Source organism: Bidens hawaiensis, unplaced genomic scaffold, assembly GCF_021521415.1.
Source record: "Bidens hawaiensis isolate Kalapana, Puna unplaced genomic scaffold, B.hawaiensis_p1.1 tig00037674_1, whole genome shotgun sequence".
NCBI classification, from domain to species: domain Eukaryota; kingdom Viridiplantae; phylum Streptophyta; class Magnoliopsida; order Asterales; family Asteraceae; genus Bidens; species Bidens hawaiensis.
The window spans coordinates 38,846-45,026 of record NW_027496589.1 but is presented as its reverse complement, the minus strand read 5'-3'; the positions used below and the strand labels follow the sequence as shown (position 1 = coordinate 45,026).

General features: G+C 35.7%; 1 pseudogene across 1 annotated transcript; it reads right to left on the bottom strand.

Annotated features, from left to right (window-relative positions):
- Positions 1-1,338: 1,338 nt before the first annotated feature.
- LOC143589628 (serine/threonine-protein kinase AFC1-like) lies at positions 1,339-5,424 on the bottom strand (annotated as a pseudogene). Its single transcript, XR_013145316.1, has 12 exons — positions 5,206-5,424; positions 4,215-4,386; positions 4,112-4,138; positions 3,879-4,032; positions 3,728-3,776; positions 3,540-3,654; positions 3,268-3,359; positions 2,805-2,961; positions 2,655-2,719; positions 2,474-2,571; positions 1,629-1,734; positions 1,339-1,512 (listed from the first exon to the last, which is right to left on the bottom strand). The product of XR_013145316.1 is annotated as a serine/threonine-protein kinase AFC1-like (transcript).
- Between the last annotated feature and the right edge of the window lie 757 nt (positions 5,425-6,181).

Genomic DNA, 6,181 nt, shown 5'->3' with positions numbered 1-6,181 from the left:
GTATTTTCTTTTATTGTTTGTTGAAGAGCCTACCTCAAATATGGGCTCCGAAGGCAGCCTATAAAAGAAGGCAGCATTAACAGTGGGAGAAGCCTATGAAAAACCAATAAAGAGGAATGTGAAAAAGAATAAAGTCAGGGTGAAGTCTCATCAGAAGAGGCGAGGTTGGAGGACACCATTGCCTGACCTGGGTGAAAGGCTCAAAGAGAGTTTGTTCCCTGGACCCGACAAAGACACGGCGGACAATAGCATGGAAGGGAAGACCCTGCGAGTACAAATCGGGTTTTCTAAATACCCGGGTTCGGGTCGGGTATTGTCTCTAAAAATCATACCCTATGCATCGGGTTCGGATCAGGTATAGAACCGGGTATTCTAAAACCGGGTAAATGAATACCCTATTATTGGGTATTGAAAAAACTCTATTTACGGGTTTTTTCGGGTTTTTTTCCGGTATTTTTTTATATAGATTGGATTCTTTAAAAGTTTACGCTTTTTAGGGGTATTATTCGGGTATTTTTAAGGTATTTTTCGGGTATTTGAAATCCCTGGTTTCGGGTATTGGAAAACCTCGGTCCGGTTCGGGTTCGTGTTTTAGTGCCAAAATGCATACCCTATCCGTACCTTACGGGTAGGGTCGGATTCGGGTATCAAAAACCCGGGTATTAGAAAAACCGGTTCCGGGTATTTATTTCGAGTCCGGTTCCAGGTTCGGGTTTTTTGTGCACCTCTACCTGCGAGGAAGCAAAAGAAACAGAAGAAGATAGCCATTCACCCAGGGTTATAATATTGTACAAGTGCCTTCTCCCTCCTATAAAGAGGAGAAGATGAACTTGTAAAGGCACACGAATAACAATAAAAACTCTTGAATTATACACTTGATCAACCATTCTCTCAATATTGAACTCATCTCATATATTCAGTTAGGGTAACCATGTTAATATGGGATAGGTTGGGTCATGTCATTCATTTTAAACATGTTTATGAACAGGTCTATGTTCACGAGTGAGTAATTTACACGTCTAGTTAATCGTGTCATGTTTATGTTTGGTATATGTGTTAATCGTGTCGAGTGTTAGCCAGCCCTACCCAAAGACCCCTTCATCTCTTTCCTTCCAATTAAAATCCCAAAACATACATCCAAATCATAATGATGATTAAAACCGTGACAACTTTATAATTTATACGACCGGACTTCAAATCATATTAGTAGAAACCAATATACATCCCCAACATTCGCAACCAAAAAGTAAAACAAGCAGATAACTTTGTGACGTAACATTAAAACCCTGATTAAGAGCTTCGATTTATACGAAAAATATCACCACTTTCTATTTAACTTTTGAATTTTTCCGTTTACAAAGGGTAGCCGTATCGTCTAATATCTCCCGTGAAGAACGGGTGCCTTAAAGCTTCCTGAGCTTTGAGCCGTTCTGATGGCTAGAACCGCAACAACCCCTGCAACAGGTCAATCAGTGCCCCAGCCGAGTGGTCCACATGCTGCATTACCAAGTTCTGCATTCACAAAACAAAAACAAAAGGCAACAATTGTTTTAATTTATTTATGTGATAACTAGTCTTGATGTGTAAAAATGTCTTTTTAACAAACACACACACACACTTACTTATACCTGCAGACGTGGAAGTTTCCAAACCGCCCTCATACTTTCTCTTGAAGCTGCACCCTCGGGCCAATCTAACCGTGCACCCCTTCTAAAATATTTTTCAGATCGCCGGCTGACAAAACATTGGGTATAATATTACATATAAAAATAATCTAAGCTATTGAATATATACAAGTTAGGAGATTGTATACACTAAAAATGGACTTTGATTGACCTCTCCCAAGGTGTGTAAATGAACAGAATGTTCAGTTAACCGTTAATGAACACTCGGCAGGAAGTTCATGTATTTAATAAAACGAACGAACATGAGCAGCCTTTTTGTTCATTTAGTTAAAACGACGAACTTGACACGTGTCTTGTTCGTTCGTTTACGTTCATTAATATAATCATTAAAACTTTTAGGCCCGTTGCAATTTGGTCTAATTTTATTAACTATTATAGGCCCAACACATTGTTCACATTTACTTCTAAATGGTTTTTATCTCAGTTATGTTCATTCATCTATTTTCAGCTATGTTCGTTAAATTTTGTTATGAACCACTCGTTCGTTAAATTTTGTTATGAACCACTCGTTCGTTTATGTTCATGAACCGTTCGTTCATGTTTGTAAAAAACGATCATAGACGAACACATTATTCTCTTAATGAATGAACACAAACAAGAAAACAATGTTCGTTTGATTGTTCGTGTTTGTTTCGATTCGTGTTTGTTTCGGTTCGTGTACAATCCTACGGCTTTATTCAACCATAATACCCATTTGAGATAAACCCAACCCAAATAACCCGTTTGTAAGTAAACAGGTCAAAATTGTCACCTCTAAGACTAATGTAATTATAATAATAATATCTTACTCGGCTCTCATGATCATATGTTACGGAAGCGGCCCTAAAACTCTTTCCATCATGGCAAGATGTTCCAAATTCTCATGAGTTTGAAACAAAGCCTCGCCCTATTTGAAAAAAAAGGGTTAATACATTTTTTCATTTATATATTTGCATTTGCATAATAATCTAAAGAAAATAGAATACTTACAGAGCAAAGTTCAACGAGTAGGCAACCTACACTCCACAAATCACATGGATAATTCCAGCCAAGTCCTACATGCAACAAAAAATGTAACTCAAATGACAAAAAATGATATTACTTACAAGGTCGCATGATAATAGAGTAGACGCCACTCACCCAATATAACCTCTGGGGCCCGGTAATGACGTGTTGATACAACATAGCTGTGATCCTGGTGTTCAAATGTAGTACTCCCAAAATCAATTAGCTTAATAGCACTTGTTTTTGGCAAATTCTTGAAGCAAGAACCTTCCTTTCCAGATCTTGAAAAAAACTGTATTATATAAACATTATAATTACACGTTAATGTTTCAACTAAATTATCGTAGTTTATAAAAAGACAAATAATCTTATTTGAATCTTACATTAACTAACTATTTAAAACTTAACAAAGAACAATCTAAACATATAGACCATATTCGATATCGCAATAACAAGGTTGTTATAATGAATATTTTTGGGTGATAAATAGTGCTACAACAAAAAGAAAAGTCACCCTTTTGTTATTTTGGTGGATACAATGGAGACAGTACAAGTAATTAAAGGATAAACAAGTAAATGTAAACTCAAATCTTTGTACCTTATAATCTGGCACCTTGATATACTCGGATGAAACCAAAAGAATATTTTCTGGTTTTAAATCGGTATGTATAAGGCGTAAATCATGCATAACTGCATGAAAAACAAACAGAAGAAAAAATGAAAAAGACATTAGTGAACACAAAAATAAATGAAAAAAATAAAATAAAAGGTAATATTACAAAACATTTCATCATAAAGACATATTTTGCATGTATAAAATATAAAAAGAAATAACAGAAAACAAAAAATGGTACAAGATTTTGCACACACATGCAACAGATTCCAAAAGTTGTCTTCCAAACTCACGAACAAGATCAATGGGAAACGAACGGTAGTTGTTTTTGCGCAGAAAATCATATAAACTTGGACCGAGCTTCTCAAAAACCTGTGACGATGACCAGACGTCACTGTCATTGCTAAATTAATAATATCTCAAACATATACCAGAAAACACTTACAATACAAATATGATTACGATAGTCAAACCAATTCCGTATTTGCACACAACTGCAAACATAAAGTTACAAAACCTCTTACACCACAATCACCCTAACTTCTACATCCAACAATTTAAAAAAAGAAACATACATATAACAATTAAACACTTACCGTGAGCCACCAATATCATGTCTGGCAAGCTTCTGTAAAACATCAATTTCAATCATGGCAGCTTCACGATACTTGTTTATTGATCGAACGATTTTAATTGCTACAGGCTCCTTCTTTTCATTATCCAAACACTCCAAAACTTGCCCAAAAGTACCTACAATTGATTCCATAAAAATAAGTTAGCTAAAACTTATAAATCAAGATGGAGGAAATAAAAGAAAAAGACGGGTAACCTTCTCCCATTTTGCTCAATATTCTATCTGCAATTAAGAAACAAAGCATCATTAACGCATCCTCAAAAGTGTTTTTTAATTCAAAAAATATCAAAAATATTACATCGAGGTGTTATATTTTCTCCTACTGCAAACATATAGTGGCTATCTTTATCATCTGGTCTCCATGGAGGTGAACCATTATGAGGCATCCCTTTGTAATATATTGAAGAGTAAGAAAACATAGGGAGTGCATTATTCATATATTCCTGCCTGCAGTATAAAGCTGGATGTACCTGAGCGACAAGCAAGCATTACAATATTAATATTAACATCTGAACAATCAAATTGATTGAAAACACTCTACAAATCGATGTGTTCTTCATCCAGTGTTGTATATGTGGAGCATATTTGATAGCCAAGTTATATACAAGTCAAAAGTGTTTAAATTCAATTTTAGATTAAAAAAGATCCATATTATCTCTCCAAAATGGGATATAATTAGAGGTGCAACAGCAAACGAGCCAAGCCGCTCGCGAGCTACTCGAGATCGGATAAATAAAAGGCGCGAGTATCAAAACGACACAGGCCTCATATAAAGCTCGTTTAGTTATCAAGCCTGCGCTTGAGCCTTGCATGAGAAGATCGTTTAGGCTCATCGAGCGTTGTATATTTTGAATTTTGGACTTGGATGTATTAATTTCACACTGCACAACCAATCTCGAGCCGATCTTTTAAACTCATTTAAGGTACTGTACACAAGCTCGTGCCGAGCTTAGGCTTGTTTAAAGCTTTTCTCAACATATAAAAATAAAAAATACATAAATTAATTAACAAGTAATAAACGAGCTGAGCTCGAGCTTGGCTCGTTTACACAGATCTATATTTTGGTCATAAGTTTTTACAAATTATAAACATCTCCTACACAAATGAACCATGCATCACTATATCAGATGTTAATCACAACAACTGCATATAAAATTAAACCAGATCCGTACTCAACAAACAGAAATCAAAAAGTAATAATAAAATTAACAGCTCTACTAACTCAATTACACAAAAAAATTCAGAGTTTCCATCACAACAATTCAAATTCATCAAGAAAACGACAATACCTTGGGATGAACGGGATCAGCCAATCTCTGGCGTTTACATGTTTCTGTGCGGAAACTCGATGATCCGCTGCGTCTCCATCACGTAACGCGGAAGATTATGAAATTGAGATCTGGAAACATGAATTAAGGGAGTGAATTGGAGTTATACGGAGTTAATTGGTGGATGATGAAGAGATTGTTGAATGGATTTTTTGAGTTGATTAAGAACCCTAGATTTTTTTTATTCAAAGATGATGGTGAGGTACAAAGTAACCATGGTTCAGTTAAGCGTTGCCACTTTGATGGCTCATGAGTCATGACTTCGTTTTTAGTTTTAGTTTACCTGCACGTGACGTTATTATCCACACTTTTTTTTTCTTGAGTGTATATTGGGCCTGCTTCATGTATTTTGTTGCACAAAACGGGTATAGCTAAAAACCATAACCGTGTGTGTGGGTAGGTTTGGTTAACAAAGTCAATAATTGGATAGTGTGGAAACTAGTTTCGGCTATGGTTGGGTTTTTGACCAGTTTAGCCGTGCTTTTATTGGGTTTTGGCTGGATCTGGTCCGGGTAGAGGTGAAACCGGTAACGGGTATGGTTACTTTGAGAAGCTAGGACATGGTTTACCTATGGGTTAGGTACATGAGATCCTATTTCCAGATCAGGCCGAAACCGGGTTTTATGCCAAGTCTAACCCATGATTCACCAGACATTGAGCTTCAGCCTCGGGTCAATATATATATATATATATATATATATATATATATATATATATATATATATATATATATATATATATTTTGAGTGCGTAGTAAATTGGGCTAAGCCCAATAACGCTAGACCATGTATTTTGTTTGCTTCTTAGTTTTCTACCCATGAATAGCCTAGTAAGTGTCAATTAGTCCAGCCGAAGCTTTGTTTAGGCTCAAACTCACCTTGTTTTAGTTTAAGAAGGCTTAAGCTTAAGCTAGACTTGTTTAAAATTGTATTTCAAA